We start from the raw sequence: 18,632 nt of genomic DNA, 5'->3' as shown, positions 1-18,632 counted from the left end.
AGAGACTCTAGGGAAGAAGAAGTGGAACAATGCTTGGAGCAACCCTTGTGAATCCCCTCATAAGCTCCCCCTCACAAGATCCTCTCTCTCTCTTTCCCTCTCTCTCTCTCTCTCTCTCCTTTAGGTTTTCTCAGGTCAAGACAACAGCCATGGATGTTAAAAAATGTTGAACAAGAGCTCTTAAATATAAGAGCTTCAAAGGAGCTCATTAATTGTAAGTTGCTGACTATATCATCCAGGACGATATGGAAATCGTCCTTACCGATCAGTATAAATCCCATGAGATCGGCCAAAGCATCACCCTGAATTCAAACTGGATGATTGAAAATTGGCTTGATTGTCCAGGACGATCTCACTATTATCCCGACCGATCAGTTCAAATTTGAGGAAAATCGTCTAGAGCATCTCCCTAAATTCAAGTTGTCCGATCCAGATCGTCTAGCACATCGCCCTGAATTTGTACTGGGTGATATTTATCGTCCAGGAGCAACTAAGGATTTTAGAGTAGATCATCCCGGCCGATCTTGCAATCATCCCGGACGATATGATCGTATCAATCATCCTTAATTTCCTCCTTGATTGTCTGATCAATTAAGGCATAATTGTGAATATCGTCTAGGCCGATCAGAGATCGTCCTAGCCGATTACCAAAAGTACATAATACCTTAATTATTTATGACGGTAATTTCTTTCTATTTTAAGCCTATCGTCTTGGAAAATACAAGTATCGTCCAGGCCTATCAGTTAATTACGGCTGCCTTAACAAAAAATCCTATTTAGAACTTCTATTTTAAACTCAATCGTCCAAGCCGATAATGATATCGTCCTGGCTGATGTGAGTATAAACTGAAATTCTAAATCTCTCAAGTGTGTGTGTGTAGGGTTACTTAACATCAGTCACTTCAAACATTTATAATTGACTCAAGAAAAAGATAAAAGAAGATTACAGACTGACTCAATCCTAATCTACCCAATCTATAGCTTATTCTGATTTTCGTCCGATCTATGGGTCCTGAAAAGTCAATAGAGAAAATGGCTGTTATAGTGAAACAAGATTTGTTTGCTATCATCAAAATCATAAAAAATAGGTTTGTAATAATGAAGCATCCTTTCTTATAGGCTTTTTGACCAAATGATCATATAGATGAATAGGAGTTCATCAAGGATGATTGGTTATTTAAGATTATTTTAAAGATGGTAGGTTTGTCCCCCATATTGAATAACACGTAGTTCATATGTACAAAATAAAAGTTCGTATATACGATTGGTTATAATAACAAATTCTATTCGTATGACTATCTACATATGTATAGACGAAGTAATACAAATTATCCAAGATGATATAAATATCATACCATATGATATGTATAAGAAATTAAAAACTTTATGCATTCAATCCAAAATAATAATCAACATGCTATAGAATTCATACAGGATCAAAATTATTTTGTACTATACAAACAAAACACTTAGAAAAATTTGCATGATCATTCAAAAACAGGAATTTCAATGTGTGAGAACATGTCCAAACCACACAAAAATATAAAAAGCAAAAACATAAACAAACACACAAAAATAAAACAAAAAAATCACATTGAAAAAAAAATAGAAAAAATACACAAAAACACATATCAAATTAACCGATAATTTTTAATTAAGCATTAACATTTATCACACCTAGCCTTGTTCTTAATGTTCTAAAAATATCAATGGCTAGTGGTTTTCTAAAAAAATCAAAAAGTTGATTTTCAGTCGAATATGGTACAATTCAATTTCTTCTATAGATACATGATCCCTAATGAAATGATTCCTTATGTCTATATATTTGGTTCTAGAATGTTGAATAAGATTTTTTGAAATTCAAATGGCACTAATGTTATCACAATAAATTGAAATTATGCCAATTGAAAATCCTAAATTAATCAACTATTATTTCAACCAAAGAACTTCTGACACACAACTTTCTAAGGCAATGTATTCAGCTTCTGAAGTATATAGGACTACGAAATTCTATTTTCTACTGGATCAAGAAACTAAAGAATTTCTTATAAATTGATAAGTTCAATATGTACTCTTTCTATCAACCCTACAACCTACAAAGTCTGATCTAAATATCAGATTATTTTAAATGATGAGCTAAACTTAGGATACTAAATCCCTAAGTTTTGAGTTCCTAAGAGATATCTCAAAATCTTTTTTATTATTATCAAATATAATTCTTTTGGATCTGATTTAAAACTAGCACACAAATAAATAATAAATATGATATAAGGTCTGCTAGTAGTTAAATAAATAAAAGATTAAATAATTCCTCTAAATTTCTTTTGATTAATAAATTTCTAGTGATAGATTTAATCTTCAAAAATAGAGTTGGATAACAGGTCTGCTAGCAGTCAAATAAATAAAAGATTAAATAATTTCCTCTAAATTTAAAAACTATTATGAATATGATTTTAGGGAATATAATTTTGATGATTATAAACACTTCTATTTCTTCATGATTGCCTTCCCTACTAATATTTCAGGCCTACAACATTAAACTACAAGTTGAACTAGCTCAAGATTGGGTAGATTAGGAGTGAGTCAGTTTTTAATATATGACATGTGTCATTTACCTTTTCTTGAGTCCATTGTAACATTGTGGGTTCTGAGGCTAAGTAACACTGTACACACACATAGGTGAAATTTTTGGACTATTTTAGAGTTTTTTTAATTTTGCTCACATCATCCGAGATATTAAAAAAATTGGCCTAGACGAACAGTTTAAAATAGAAACCATAATTAGGGCATCCTAGTTAAGGAGTCCATCATTAAGCACATCATACTGGATGATTTTTTTATTGGCCGAGATGATAGGCTCAAATAAGAAAGAATCATCTGTTAGATCTGTTTAGTTATCTTTTATTTTTGGACATCATCTAAGATATCAACCTAGACGATGTAATATAACTTTATATAAATTAATCTGGAAATTAAGGAAAGCAATTAAGGTCTGATTACTCATTCATATTATCCTAGACGATCATAAGAATGGATAGGATGATCAATTCACAAACCTTAGTTATTCCTGGATGATTAAACATCAGCTTTCTTCCATTCAGAGCGATGCTCTAGATGATATTCAATGGCTTGTACTAATCATATAGGATGATATCCTATCAACCTGGATGATGTAAATAAAAAAATTCTGATCATCCCAAATCTTCCTGACTTATTAAGCTAAATTTGTACTAATCATACAGGATGATATTTAATATCATCCTAGATGATAAAGTTGGTTTGTTACAATTAAGAGCCATTCCAAATCTATTATATATAATACCTCTTATTCTACCCAAGAGAGTTTCTTTTACTCCTATTCTGACCTGAGAGAGCCAAGAGGAGTGGGAGAGAAAGGGAGAGAGAGTGAGGATCTTATGAGGGAGAGTTTGTGAGGGGTTTCCCAAAGGTTTCTCCAAGCAAGCATCTATTGTCATCTTCTCTAGTCATTATCCCTAATTCATTTGGGTTTCTAGAGAGGTCTACTTCAACTTTTGATTGAGGTTCTCTTTCTGATTCAAGAGGAAGTAAAAGGAGTTGGATTCTCTACCTACTCTAGGAGGAAGAAAAAGGAGTTGGGTTCTCTACCTCACTGGGGTCAGTGGAAAGGAGGTTTGTAAAGGCTTCTCTGCCTTGCTGTGGGGGAAAAAGGTGAGACTATATTTGCTGCAATACTCAGAGGAGAGGTTCTAGGGAGTGGGCGTAGGTCAGGTTGACCGAACCACTATAAATTTATTTGTTCTTTATTACTGCTTACACATTTAATTTTTGCTCTTTAATTTCTATGGTGGACTTTTGTTTATGTTTGTGTTTTTGGTTAAAGAATTTTTAAAATACCAATTCACCCACCCACTCTTTGTTAGCCTTGTAACTAGTTCATTACGGCTTAATATTCCTGTCAAACTTTCAAGTTGTATTAGAGAGGGATTTATAAAATTTAGTTTTTGAAAACTTTTGAATTTCAAATAATGGCTTACTTTAGTAATCGTAATACCATGGAAGGATATTCTATTACACAACCACCTTTGTTTGACAATATTCCTTTTAATTTTTAAAAAACTCACATGTCTATATTTTTACAATCGATTGACTATTGTAAGTTTATGCTTGTTAAAGAAGGTTATTCACCTCCATCACGTGAATTTAATGGAATTAAAACTAAACATTCTTTTATTGAATGGACTTTTGATGAATGGAATTTAGCACAACTTAGTGCAAAATATTTAAACTATTTTTTCTATGCTTTAAAATTGGAAAACTATATGTGTGTTTCAACTTGTACAACTAGTAAAGAAATTCAGGATAAATTATGTATTACTTATGAAGGAACCAATGAAGTTAAACAATCTATGTTGAATATTTTATTACATAACTACAAACTTTGTTTCTATGAAACCTATTGAATCAATTTCTGACATGTATATTAGGTTTACTGAAATTGTCACCTCATTGCATGTTTTAGGAAGAGAGCTAACTAACTATGAAAGAGTGAACAAAATTTTAAGATGTTTTCCTTCTTCAGTTGATGCTAAGATCATTATAGTTAATGAATCCAAAGATTTTAATACTTACTCTATTGATAACTTAATTGGCTAACTCATTGCTTACGAGCAAGGAGTGAACCAAAGATAACTTGATGTAGGTGAGCAAAAGAAGGAGAAAACTGTGGCACTGAAGATCAACAACATGGACACTATTTTTGTCTGGGTTTGAAAGTGATGATGTTGCCTTAATCATAAGGTAATTTAAAAGCTTTCTGAGGAAGAATCACAAGTACCATTAGAAAATATAACAATGGTAAGAGTAGCAAAAATTATAAAAGTTCTTTTAATGTTGTTTATTTTAAATGCAGGAAGTCTGGACATGTCAAAGCTGATTGTCCTACACTTAAGGATCACCTAAGAAAGGAGAAGGGTGAGGAGAAACCTAAGTTTAGAAAAGATAAGGATAAGAAGTGGTTCTAAAAGTATTTCTGGGCGAATTCTGTAACTTACTCATTTGAGACTGAAGCTCAAGAGGAGACAATAAACTAATGCTTAACGGATGATCATCTTGGTCGCTTTGATCAAGAAGAGGTATGTAAACAATCCTATGATCAATTACTTGAAGTTTGTGAGAACATTCATGCATCGTATAAAAAACTTAAGAAAACTCATGCTAGTATGAAATTGCAATTTTCAAATTTATAAAAAGAGCATAAAATTTTAAGTGAAGATCACACTCAACTTGATAGCAATCACATGTCATATCTTAATGAGTTTGATGAATTGAATAAAAAGCATTCTAAATTGATTGTTGAGCATGATTCTTTGAAAGCATCTTACACCTCACTTTAATTTAATTTTAAAACTTATATTGAAGAATTGGAGCATAAGGAGAACTATTTGAATGTTGATAATGATGTTTTAGAAAGTGCTAACTTGAGGGTTAAAGCTAAATTGAGTGCACTTGAGAGAAATAGGAATACATCCATACTTGATCTAAAGCTAAAACCTAGGAAGAGGCATTATAACTCGAGTACATTAGTAAATCCTTTTCTTGGTGTTAGATGTTGTTCATGTGACATGTTAGGGCACATTTCACACGCTTACACTATTCAACGTATTACACATTGAGTGTGGATACCCAAGCTATATGATGCACATCATAATATAAATCCATTGTATTCTTCTTTTCATAAGAAGGGACACAAACCTGTTTGGGTTTCTAAATCTGACATTTTATATTTTGAAGGATTACTCCCACAAAAGACTTAGTGAAAGCATGTGGTACCTAGACAGAAGATGCTCACAACACATGAATGGAGATGCCGATCAATTTATTATGCTGAAGTCCATGGCTGGAGGAAAGGTTACTCATGGAGACAACATTACCTGGAAAGTGGTGGGTGCAGGTATAATCAGAAATTCCAAGAACCTTTTGATTGAAAATGTTTTGCTTATAGATGGACTGAAACACAACTTTCTAAGCATCCATTAGCTATGTAATAAGGGTTTCATCATAATTTTTTTGACAAACACATGCATTATTAGCTTGAATAACAACATTATTTTGTAGGGAAAGTGAATTAAAAATATTTACATACTTGAGTTAAATTATATTAAATGTGCTTCTTCATTTTGCTTAAAAACTATTGCTGATGAATCAAGGTTGTGGCATAGAAGGTTGCCAGTATGAAAACCCTTAGGAGAGTTACCCAAATAGACCTAGTTAGAGGTGTCCCCAATCTTAAATTAACAAACAACCACCTTTTTTATGCTTACCAACTAGGGAAGCAATTATATTCCTATTTCCATTCCATTAAGGAAATTAGCACCTCTGGACCTTTAGAAGTCCTTCACATGGATTTATTTAGACCCATTAGCACTGCCAGCCTTGGGTTGAAAGATTATGGATTTGTGATTGTTGATGACTACTCAAGGTTAAATTGGATTAAATTTTTATCACATAAGAGTGAGTCTTTTGATGAGTTTAGATCCTTCTCCACTTTGACTCAGAAAAAGTTAGGTTTTGAGATCTTGACCATCTATAGTGACCATGAGGGAGAGTTTGAAAATGAGAGATTTGGAGACTTTTATGAGGATAAGGAGATTAGTCACAACTTCTTAGCTCCTAGGACCCCTCAGCAGAATGTGGTAGATAAAAAGGAAGAACAAAACCTTAGTTGAGGTGCTAGAGCCATACTTGCTGAGTATTCACTTCCAAAATACTTTTATGCTAAAGTCGTAAACACAACTTGTTATGTTTTGAATAAGTTAAACTTTAGAGCAAAACTTGATAAGACACCCTATGAGATCCTTATGGGTAGACACCCAACCTTTCCCACCTTCATGTCTTTGGTTGTAAGGTTTTCATTCTTACTAATGAAAAGTCACATTTTTTAAAATTTGACCCAAAATCCGATGAAGGTGTGTTCTTAGGATATTCTAGTGTGGGAAAATCACATAGTGGGACTTTTGTGGTGAAGGAGACAACTCATGTAGGTTTTAATGAATCTGATCCTAAGGAGTCAAGTGTTGAGGATGAAGATGGTGTTGGAGAGATTACCAAAGGAGTTAAAAATTTGGAGAAGAGTGTTGATCCATAAAACACTGAAGGTGTAGTTGAGATTACCCAAGGAGTATAAAATGCAAATCTAGAGGAAAATGTAGAACCTACACACACCTTACATAAGTATTAGAGATATTCTTTGAGTCATCCTAAAGAACTGATCATCGGAGACCATTCTGAAGGTGTTAGAACTAGGCATGGACTTAGAAAGAAATTAAATCACTTTTCCTTTATCTCAATGACTAAACCCACCAACATTAATTAAGTCTTATATGATGAGTTTTGGATCTTAGCCATGCAAGAGTAATTAAACCAATTTATTAGAAATGATGTTTGGGAGCTTATAGGAAGACCAAAGGGACAAAGTGTAGTTAGAACCAAATGGGTCTTTAAGAATAAGATGAATGATTCTGGTGTGGTGGTTAGGAATAAGGCAAGATTAGTAGCTAAGGGGTACAACCAAATAGAAGGTATTAATTTTGAGGAGACCTTTGCCCCTGTAGCTAGATTGGAAGCCATTAGAGTTCTACTAGTCTTTATCTGTTATAAGAGATTTAATGTTTACCAAATTGATGTGAATAGTGCCTTTTAAATGGGGTAATAGAAGAGAAAGTGTTTGTAGAGCAACCCAAAGGTTTTGAGAGTTCCTAATTTTTAAATCATATTTTAAATATAAAAAAGGTTTTATATGGATTAAAACAGGCACCAAAAGCTTTGTATGAGAGTCTTAGCACATTTTTACTTAAGAGGGATTTTGTCAACGGAAGTGAAGACACAACCCTTTTTCTGAGGAAAGTAAGAGATGAATTTCTCATTGTTCAAATCTATGTTGATGATATACTTTTTGATCTTCTAATATAAAAATATGTGATAATTTTTCTAAAATAATGTGTAAAGAGTTTGAGATGAGTATGATAGGAGAGTTATCATACTTTTTGGGGTTTAGTATAAAAAAATGGGATGATGGAACTTTTATAAGTCAAACAAAGTACAGTGAGGAATTCTTAAAGAAATATGAAATGGATAAATCCTAGCCAATAAATACTCCCATAATTTCTAATATTCATATGGATAAGGACTCAAATGGAAAATTTGTTGATCAAAGGAAGTATAGTGGGATGATTGGATCTTTACTTTACCTTACTGCTAGTCGACCTAATATAACGTTTAGTGTATGTCTCTATGCTATATTTCAAGTTATGTTAAAGAATCGCATCTGACTATAGTTAAGAGAATTCTTAGATATCTTTTGGGGATCCAAAACTTTAAAATCGGGTATCCTAGGCACAACACTTCATTTGAGATTATTGGATATTTTTATTCTGATTTTGTAAGATAAAGTTTGGATAAAAAGAGCAATTCTGGAACTTTTCAATATATAGGACAATCTTCAGTTTCCTGTTCTAGTAGAAAATAAAACTCTGTTGCACTTTCTACTACTAAACCTGAGTATATTGCCTTAGAAAGCTGTGTGGCCCAAGTCCTCTCGTTAAAACTACAAATTCTGAATTTAAGATTACCTATAAGCACAATTTTAATCTTTTGTGACAATACTAGTGTCATCTGCATCTCTAAGAATCCTATCTAACAATCAAGGACCAAACAAATTGACATAAAGCATCACTTTATTAGACACCATGTCACCAAAGGAGACATTAAGTTATACCATGTGACAACTATGAAACAATTGGCTGAAATATTTACTAAACCACTAGCTTTTAACACCTTCAACATCTTAAGTACCAGATTGTGTGTGATTGAAATAAATGCATGAACTTGATATTTACTGAATTCTAAATTTTCTATTTTTTTGCTTTTCCTTTCTTCTTTTATTTATTTCACTTTGTTTGTTTTACTTTTTACTTGCTTTTGTTTTTTTTTACTTTTAGTTCTGTTATTTTAGTTTTTCCTTTTTTTTTGTGATCACTGTTGAAATGACATTTTATGCCATATTTTTTCTTTTTGAAAACTTGTAGTGGTATAATTTTTTTTTCTAAACAAAAGTCTATCTGAAATTAACAATAGGACTTTATGATTGAGATCTTTCCTATCTTTCTATAATAATCTATCTTATATTTATATTATTCAAACTCTTTGTATTACTTTCAAGTTTTTTGACATCTTATTGTTGCATTTATCATATGATTTTGATTCTATTTTATAGTTTATTCTTTCTTATATTATATATTGAGTTTTTTTTTTTCTCTAATATCTGGAAGATTTACTCACAATTGAGAGTATTTAAGAGTTTTGAAAAGGGATCAAGCTTGTAAAAATAAAAAAATGTGGCCAATGATGTAAAAATTAAAAAGATGCTCAATGACGCCAAATTAAGAAATATACACAAAGTGTATCAAAAATCAAAAGATGCACAAAGTTCTCCAATCTAGTGATAAGAGACATAAAAATTGCCAACCAAAAGCAAGCTCTCTTCTCTTTCAAGCTTTTAAAACTTAGAAGAATTCCTATATCACTTGATATTTTCAAAAGCTTCATTTCAAATTTCATAATTGTGACAAATTACTTTGGTACATTATTCTATAAGATATTTTTTTGAAACTAAGTTTGGAACGTATCTCATTTTCTTATCTAATTGGTTTTTATGAGTTAGGTCTTCTATTTTCAAAAGATGATTTTGCCTTGAGTGACATCTGAGTTAGGGTTAACTAGATCAGATTTTCTACCATTTTGAGATTTGATGATGTTAACTCACTTGTCTTACAAGTCTTTAAAATCAATCATAAGGAGACTCTGTCATACTCATGCTTTGATTAAAAAAAAAAACGTTGCTTTTGTTCTTCTTCTTTTTTTTTGCTTTTTCTTAATTTTTTATGATGTCAAAAGGGCGAGTAGTGTTTAAATTTATTTTTCATTTTATTTAGGTTGTTTTATATTTTATTTAGGTGTGTTTAATTGATTATTTGCCATTATGAAAAGGGGGAGATTATTGCAAATCTAATTTTTGGGAATATAATTTTGATGATATTAACACTTCTATTTATCCACGATATTCTTGCCTACTAATATTTCAGATCCAAAAGATTAAATTGCAAGTTGAATCAGCACAAGATTGGATAGATTAGTACTGAGTTAATTTGTAATGTACGATATGTCTTTTACATTTTCGTGAGTCCATTGTAATATTGTAGGTTCTGATGCTAAGTAACTTTGCGCACACACACACACTTGGGAGAAGTTTTTTGACTGTTTTAAAGTTTTCTATTTTTGCTCACATCATTTAGGACAATCCAAAAATTGGCTTGGATGATTAGTTAAAAATAGAAGCATTAGGGCATCCTGGTTAAGGCAGCCATCAATAAGCATATCGTCCTGGACTATTTTTTTATCGTTTAGATCTATTTAGGTATCATTATATTTTTTAACATCATGTAGAATATTGTCCTGGACGATGCAATGTAATCATACCTAAATTAATATGGTAATTAAGAAAAATAATTAAAATTTGATTGCTCAATTATATCATTCTGGACAATTGTAGGATCGGTCAGGATAATTAGTTCACAAACCTTAGTTATTCCTTGATAATAAAACATCGACTTGCTTCCATTGAAGGCGATGCTCTAGACGATATTAAATGACTCGTACAAATCATACAGGATGATATCCTATCGGTCTAGATGATGTGAACAAAAACCATCTGATCATCCAAAATTGTCCTGGCTAATTAAGCTAAATTTGTATTAATCGTACAGGATGATATTTAATATCGTCCTGGATGATAATGTCAGTTTGTTGCAGTTAAGAGCTATTTCAAAACTCTTTTATATAAGACCGCTTGTTCTACCAAAGAGTGTATCTTTTGCTATTATTATGACCTAAGAGAGCCATGAGGAGAGGGATAGCAAGGGAGAGAGAGAGGATCTTATGAGGGGGAGTTTATGAGAGGTTTCACAAAGGTTGCTCCAAGCAAGGATCCATCATCATCTTCTCTGATCATCACCCCTAGTTCCTTGGAGGTTCTAGAGAGGTCTACTTCAGCATCTAATCAAGGTTCTCAACCTACTTCAGGAGGAAGTAAAAGAAGTTGGGTTCTCTGGCTACTTCTGGAGGAAGTAAAAGAAGTTGGGTTCTCTGCCTCATCGGGATCGTTGGAAATGAGGTTTGTAAAGGCTTCTCTATTTTGCTATCGGGGTAAAAGGAGAGACTATATTTAGTGCAGTACTCATAGGAGAGTCTCCGGGGAGTGGACGTAGGTCAAGTTGACCGAACCACTATAAATTTTTGTGTTCTTTATTACTACTTCTGTATTTAATTTCCATACTTTAATTTTTGTGGTGAACTTTGGTTTAAGTTTGTGTTTTTTTTTAAAGAATTTTTAAAATACCAATTCACCCCCCCCCCTCTTGGTTAGCCTTGGGGCTAGTTCATTAGGGCTTAACATCACTGTCGAACTTTCAAAAACATGAATTGGGTATTTCAAATTTTGAAAACCTGGAGGTTGTTCAACATAAACATCCTTTTCAATTTCCCCATTTAAAAATGTACTTTTTACATCCATTTGAAATAATTTGAATTCTTCTACAATAAGTAAAGGCTAATAAAACCCTAATTGCTTCAAGTCTCGCAACAAGGAAAAATGACTCCTCAAAATCAATCCCTTCAATCTGATTATACTCCATAGTCATCAATCTAGACATATTTCTAATCACAACTCCTGAGTTCTTCATTTTATTTTTGAATACTCACTTAGTTTCAACTATACTTTGATCCTTTGGCCTTGTAATTTATTCCTAAACATAATTTCTCAGAAATTAATTTAATTCTTCTTGCATTGCAAAAATAAAAAATTCATCCAAAAGTGCTAGATTTATATTTGTGGGTTTTATCATTAAAATAAAGGCATATTGATTGACTTCTTTACTAAGTCCATGATTAGTCCTAACATTCTCATTAGGTTCACCTAAAATTAATTCATTAGGGTGGTTTTTAGAAAATCTCAAATATCTAAGCATCGGGTTTTCTAATTCCAAATTTTCTTCCAAATTAATCTTCTCAATCCTTTGGGAGTTATTCTCTAAATTATCTTCTTAAAAAATTGGCTCTCCTAAAATTTCAAATTCATCAAATATAATAAGTGTGGTCTCTTCAGCTACAAAAGTTCTTTTTTAAAATTCTCTATAAGATTTTCCAATATTTGAATACCCAAGAAAAAATCCTTCATCAAAATTTTGATGAAAGTTTCCTAAAGAAGATTTTCAATTACGTAAGATTACCTTACATCCAAAAACATGCAAATGTGACAAATTAGGTGTTCTCCCTTTAAGAAGCTCATAGGGTGTTTAATTTTAATTTTTATCTATTATTCACCCTATTCAGAACATATCATGTAATGCTAACCTCTTCAAAAAAAAAATATTTAGGAAGTGAATTTTCAACAAACATGGCTCTAGTGGCTTCAATTAATGTTTTATTCTTTCTTTTGACTACCCTATTCTTTTGAGGGGTTCTAGGTGCAGAAAAATTGTGTTCAATTCCTTTTTCTTTACAAAAATTCTCATTTTTTTCATTTTTAAATTCACCACCATGATCACTTTGAATCGTTAAAATCTCACACCCTAATTTCCTCTGAATCCAGGTAAAAAAATCTATAAGTTCCTCAATTGACTAACTCTTATGAAATAAAAATTTAACCAAATTGAATCTTGAGAAATCATCCACAATCACAAATCCATATACCTTCCCTCCTAGACTAACAGTGCTAACCGGTCCAAAAAAGATCCATATGAATAATCTCCAAAGGTTTTCTTGTTCTAAGATCCTTATTAGACTTAAAAGAAGACTTCACCTATTTTCCTAATTGACATGCATCACAAAGGTGATTCTTAGTAAAGTCTAGTTTTGGCATACGTCTAACCAAATCCTTTTGGGTAATTTTCCTATGGTTTTTCATGCTAGAGTGATAGAGTCTCCTATTCCATAACCATGAATCATCAGAAATAATTTACAAATAAAAAACATTAGAAACTAAAATACAATTCAAATCTAGTATATAAAAATTGTTTACCATTTTTCAATGCAAAATATCATTACCATTCAGGCTTAATATGCAGCTAGTGGAAAAAAATTTTACATTATAACCTTTATCATAGAACTGACTTATACTTAACAAATTATTCTTTAATCCTTCAACAAGAAGAACATTCTCTATGAAAATATTTTTTGAAGTTTCCAGTCATACCTGATCCAACCACTTTCCTAGTGGTGTTATCTTCAAGTCTAACATTCCCTCCACTACTGGCTGCCGGCGATATAAATTGCTTAGCATCTCCAGTCACATACTTTCAGTAAGCTTTGTACCGGAACCAAAAACTATTAAATGTTAGACTTGGGAACCCAAATAAGTTTGGGTTCTTCTTTTAGCAATTTAAAACTAGATGCATTTATGATATGTCTAGGTTCATGCATCCTAGGATTTCACACTAAATGAGTTTTCTTATCCAAAGTACAAGTGTATGCTATATGTCCAATCATGCCACAAGAATAACATTTTACTCTAGGAAATGTGTTTCTCAATTTAACTTCCTAGGTTTTAAAATTTTTTACCTCAAAATAGGATTTATAAAATCTTCAAGTGTTGATGGTTTCCTATTTTTCTCAAGAGCTTAAACTTTCAATTTCAAAATGTATTTACATCTTTCATGATATTAATATCATAATTCAAATAGTGCTCTCTATTTTTAGATTCTTCCTTACAAGCATTGAATTTTTTTTCCAATTTAGCATAGGATGATTTTAAATTTTAAATTTTCTTATTCAAGTCATCAAATTTATTAAGTAAGCTCACATGGTTGTTATCTATCAATGCATGATCTTTCATAAGGATTTCATGTTCTCTCTGTAATTCTAACATTTCTAAATTTAGAATAGCATGCATTTTCTTAAGCTTTCTATATGCATAATGAATTCTTTCAAACACTTCTAACATTTCAATATAGGTTAAGTCACATACCACTTCATGATCAAGACTATCGGTCATTAAGCACAAGTTTGTGACTTCCTCCTCCTTTTATGTTTCTGACGAATCTAAAGCTGAGTCTGCCTAAAAAGCTTTTTGGAATCTCTTCTTTCCCTTCTTCACATTTGCTCTCTCTTCTTCCTTTTCCTTACATGGAGTGGCTTTGAGAATGGGACAATCCGATTTTATATGTCAAGGTTTCTTGCATTCTTTGAAAATCACATTATTAGAAACCTTAATATTTTTTTTTAAACTTACCTCAGTTCAACTGTTGACGTCTCCTCTGCTTCCATTTAAGATAGCTCCTAAATTGCCTAGTCATCAAGGCAATGCCATCCTAATCCTCAGGTTGTGACTGATCAATCTCTGATTCCTACACTTTTAGTGTTATGTTCTTCTCCTTTCGTTGTTCTCCTGTATCAATCTTTTTTACTCACTCCATGAACGTAAGTAATTAATGATCCATAAAGATTGTCAGTAAAGTAAACATTTAAGCCTTTAGACTTTATTATAGCAGTTATCTTACCATTATAAGCAGTAGGTAAACAATGAAGTATTTTATTCACTAATTCAGCATTTGTTAATTCCCTAGCTAATGCACAGAAATAAGTGATTATCTAAGTGAATGAATCTTATAGACTTTTCAAAAATGGATTAATTTAGTTCCATGCAAAACAATTTATTGCCATATAATAAGATATTTAGCCTTGATTGCTTTACTTCCTTAGTCCCTTCATAAGTAATACAAAGTCTATCCCATATGTCTATTCCACTTTTGCAAGTGAAAACCCGTATGTAATCTTCTAACTTAAGTGCACAAATTAAACTGTTTAAGTATTTAGCATTTAACTCTGCAAAGTCATATTTTTCTATAGTTGAGTCAGCAAAGGGTGTTTCAACTCTAATGCCATTAACTAATCTACTTGGTTTAGTATACCCTTCTAGAACTAAGATCCACATACAATAATCTAGTGATTGTCAAAATGTAGACATGCATGTTTCCCAAAAAAGTTAAAAGGGATATTATTAAATAATGGAGGTCGAGTGATCAAGTACCCTTCTTATATATTTCAGTTTCAAAAAGTAGTCATGCTCATTTTTCAAAAATTAGTCTAAACCTATGGTTTTGAAACACGCTTTGATACTACTTATTGATTCTTGTTTAATCAAGATTAGGTTGTTAAACCTAAACTAATATTCCAAGGCTAACCAAAAGGGGGGTGAATTTGTTACTTTAAAAATTCTCTTGGATTTTAAAATTTGAAACCATTGATTTACAAAGCAAGTTAATTGAAGTTTTAAAATAAAAAACATTTCAATCATAGAAAATAACTTGCTATAAATAAAATATGAAAATTTAAAAAACATAAAAATTTATAATTGTTCGATCAAATATGACCTACATCCACTTCAAAAATACTTCCTCTTCAAGTATTGCACTATTATCAAAGTGACTCTCCTTTTTCCCCCACAGCAAGATGGAGAAGCCTTTTACAAAAACCTCTCTTCCACCAATCCCCGGTGCGGCAGAGAACAATCATCCTTTCACACTCTCCAAGTGTCGATAGAGAACCATCATCCTTTCACACTCTCCAAGTGTCGGTAGAGAACCATCATTCTTTCACACACTCCATGTTTCGACAGAGAACCATCATCCTTTCACACCCTCCAAGTGTAGGTAGAGAACCGTCATCCGTTCACACCCTCCAAGTGTAGGTAGAGAACCTTCATCTTTTCACACCCTCTTAGTGTAGTCAGTATACCTTCATCCTTTCATACCCTCCAAGTATTAGTAGAGTATCGAATCTTCTCCAAAAATCTTTTTACGAGCAATCTAGAAAGATAAGAGGAAGAGTGATAACCATAATTACAATGAGATCCTTACATTTTAGTATCCTTGTGAACCCTTCACACTCCACTTGTAAAACATCTCTTACAAACACTCTCTCATACTCTCTTCTAAAATTGCCCTTGAAAAATCATGAAAATAAGACCTTTTACGTCAGTTTTTAGTGGACCTTTTATACAAAAGACAAAAAACCATCTAGAAAATTGAATTTTTCAATTTTGAGCATACATGATCATATAGTACGACCGTATTAGATACATATGAATAGTTCAAACACTATTGCATATGAACCTATTATGAATAAGTATGAAATCACTTCATACCCGATCATCATCTAGTATGAACCATGTTCGTCTGCGACGAACATTAAGAAAAATTTTTCAAGTTCATTGGCATGAAAAGGAGCCCGAATATTTCATACTCTAGCTGGCGTACATACGATGACATCATCATCCGATATGATCAATTTTAAAAAATTTTCAAATTCATTTGAATGAAATGTCGGGATGAAAAGAGACCTCATAGTTTCATACTCTATAAGGCATGTATGAACTAGGATCGTCCCATACGATCCATACTTAGAAAAATATTTTTGAGCGAGAATGGACGCTACATATCGACTCGTGAAAGAATTTATAATTTGTGATTATCCCGTATGATCCATACCTAGAAAAAATATTTTTTAGCAAGAAAAGTACCATTCATTTCATATTTTGGAATCCATGTACGAACTAGGTTTGTACAATACGATCCATACTTAAAAACATTTTCATTTCTATTTATTTGACTTCTCTTCAGGAAAAATAACTGACAAAATTGTTCCGTACGAACAAATATTGTACAATACAATCAGTTTAAAAAATATGAATTTTAAACTCTCCCCCAGTGTGTGTGTGCTCAGTTAATTATAATCACACTCTCTCAGACTCAATAAAATGGAAAATAAAGACTTCAATTATAATAAACTCTAATTTAATCTTGATTTGAAGTCTTCAACAATCTGGAATATGATTTTCCTGAAATATTAGTATACACAAGAGCAAAAAATTTTTCTAAAATTTGTTAGGAGAAACATTAATCAAAGAAATAATACTTGGAATCATAAAAAATATATAATTTATAAGAATATCAAACATGTAAGAACTAAATAACAACTATCTCAACATTCCCTCCCAAGTTTACCCTATTTCTTTAATTATATTCCTCCCAAATTAGCCACAAAATCAACCACAAAATATTCCTTTTTTTATTAGGAAACATTTCCTAATTAATCCCTCTAAATAAGCCCATAAATCAACCCCAAGGTCTACCCTATTCAATTAGAAAATATTTCCTAATTTATCTTCTCCAAATGAGTAATAAAATTAGCACCAAAATCTGTCTTATTCAAAAAGTGAATTTTTCTTTATGAATCCCCTCTAAATTAAACCTTAAGAGCTATACAAGGAAAGGACAGAAAAAACCTATCCAAAAGGAACCTATTCTAATAATTCCCCCTGCAAAGCACCAACTTTGTTTACATGATGGAAAAATTTCTCCCTGTTGAATTTCCACATCATCACAAATGATGAGAACTTAAACAATTTGATACTTACATTAGTTCCCAAGGGTAAACCACTTCTCATATTTGAAATATAACACATTTTCTACATCCTCTTGTATATTTATTTTTGTGTGTTTCTTACAATTTTCTTAATATCTTCCTCATATAGTGCTATCCTTTAAAGTCTTCCTAAGAGTACATAATGTCATCTCCTTAGATGCTAAAATGGTTGTGTTCATCCTGTATAAACCTCCTGAGGTGTTATGTCTAACCCCTCTTTAGGTGTCTATGATCCTTCACTAACTAGGCATGATCCATAGCCTCTCCCAAATCAAGAGGCCTCAGTAATTTAACTACCACCCAAATCTTTGGTTTGATCCCTTTTATAAAGTTCCCCTCTAGTACAGTCATTGAAAGATGGTCATGTTTGTTGGTTAAGTTATTAAATAGGTGATGGTACTCTACCATTATTCCCTCCTGTGTTAGAATAAAGACATTCTCATAAAAATTCCCTTCCCTACTAGTTTAAAAACATTCCAACAAGTAGTCATTAAACTATTTTAATATTTCTAAACCATGGATGGTTAGCGGTGATTTCAACACTATCACTAATGTTTTCGACAGAATTGGGGGGGGGGGGGGGGGGGTCCTAACCTTCAAGACATGGAAGATTTTAATGATATATTATTTACTTTGAACTTGCATGATATTGGTTTTTTGGGGAATGTTTTTTTATGGAACCAAGGTACTATGTGGCAATGGTTAGATCTGAAAGTTCGTTAGGGATGTAAAGCCCTATAGAACTAGCCCAAGGCTAACCAAGAGGGCAGGTAAATTGTTATTTAAAAAATTTCTCTAAGCACGAATACAAACCAAATCACCACAAAAAAATAAGCGCGGAAGATAATGAATGCGAAAGCAAAAAAAAAAAGAACACAAAGGTTTATAGTGGTTCTGTCAACTCGACCTACGTCCACTCCCCGGAGGCGCCCTACGAGTATTGCACTACAATCGTGACTCTCCTTTAGCCCCCCACAACTAGGCAGAGAACCTTCCTCCTTTTGCTTCCTCCTGAAGCAGGCAGAGAACCTCGATCGCTTGCGGGAACTTACCTCTCCCAACCCTTCCAAGGACAAGAGACTCTAGGGAAGAAGAAGTGGAACAATGCTTGGAGT

This window comes from Dendrobium catenatum, unplaced genomic scaffold (genome assembly GCF_001605985.2).
Source record: "Dendrobium catenatum unplaced genomic scaffold, ASM160598v2 fragScaff_scaffold_1022, whole genome shotgun sequence".
Lineage (NCBI taxonomy): Eukaryota > Viridiplantae > Streptophyta > Magnoliopsida > Asparagales > Orchidaceae > Dendrobium > Dendrobium catenatum.
Note: the sequence above shows the minus strand (reverse complement) of the source record.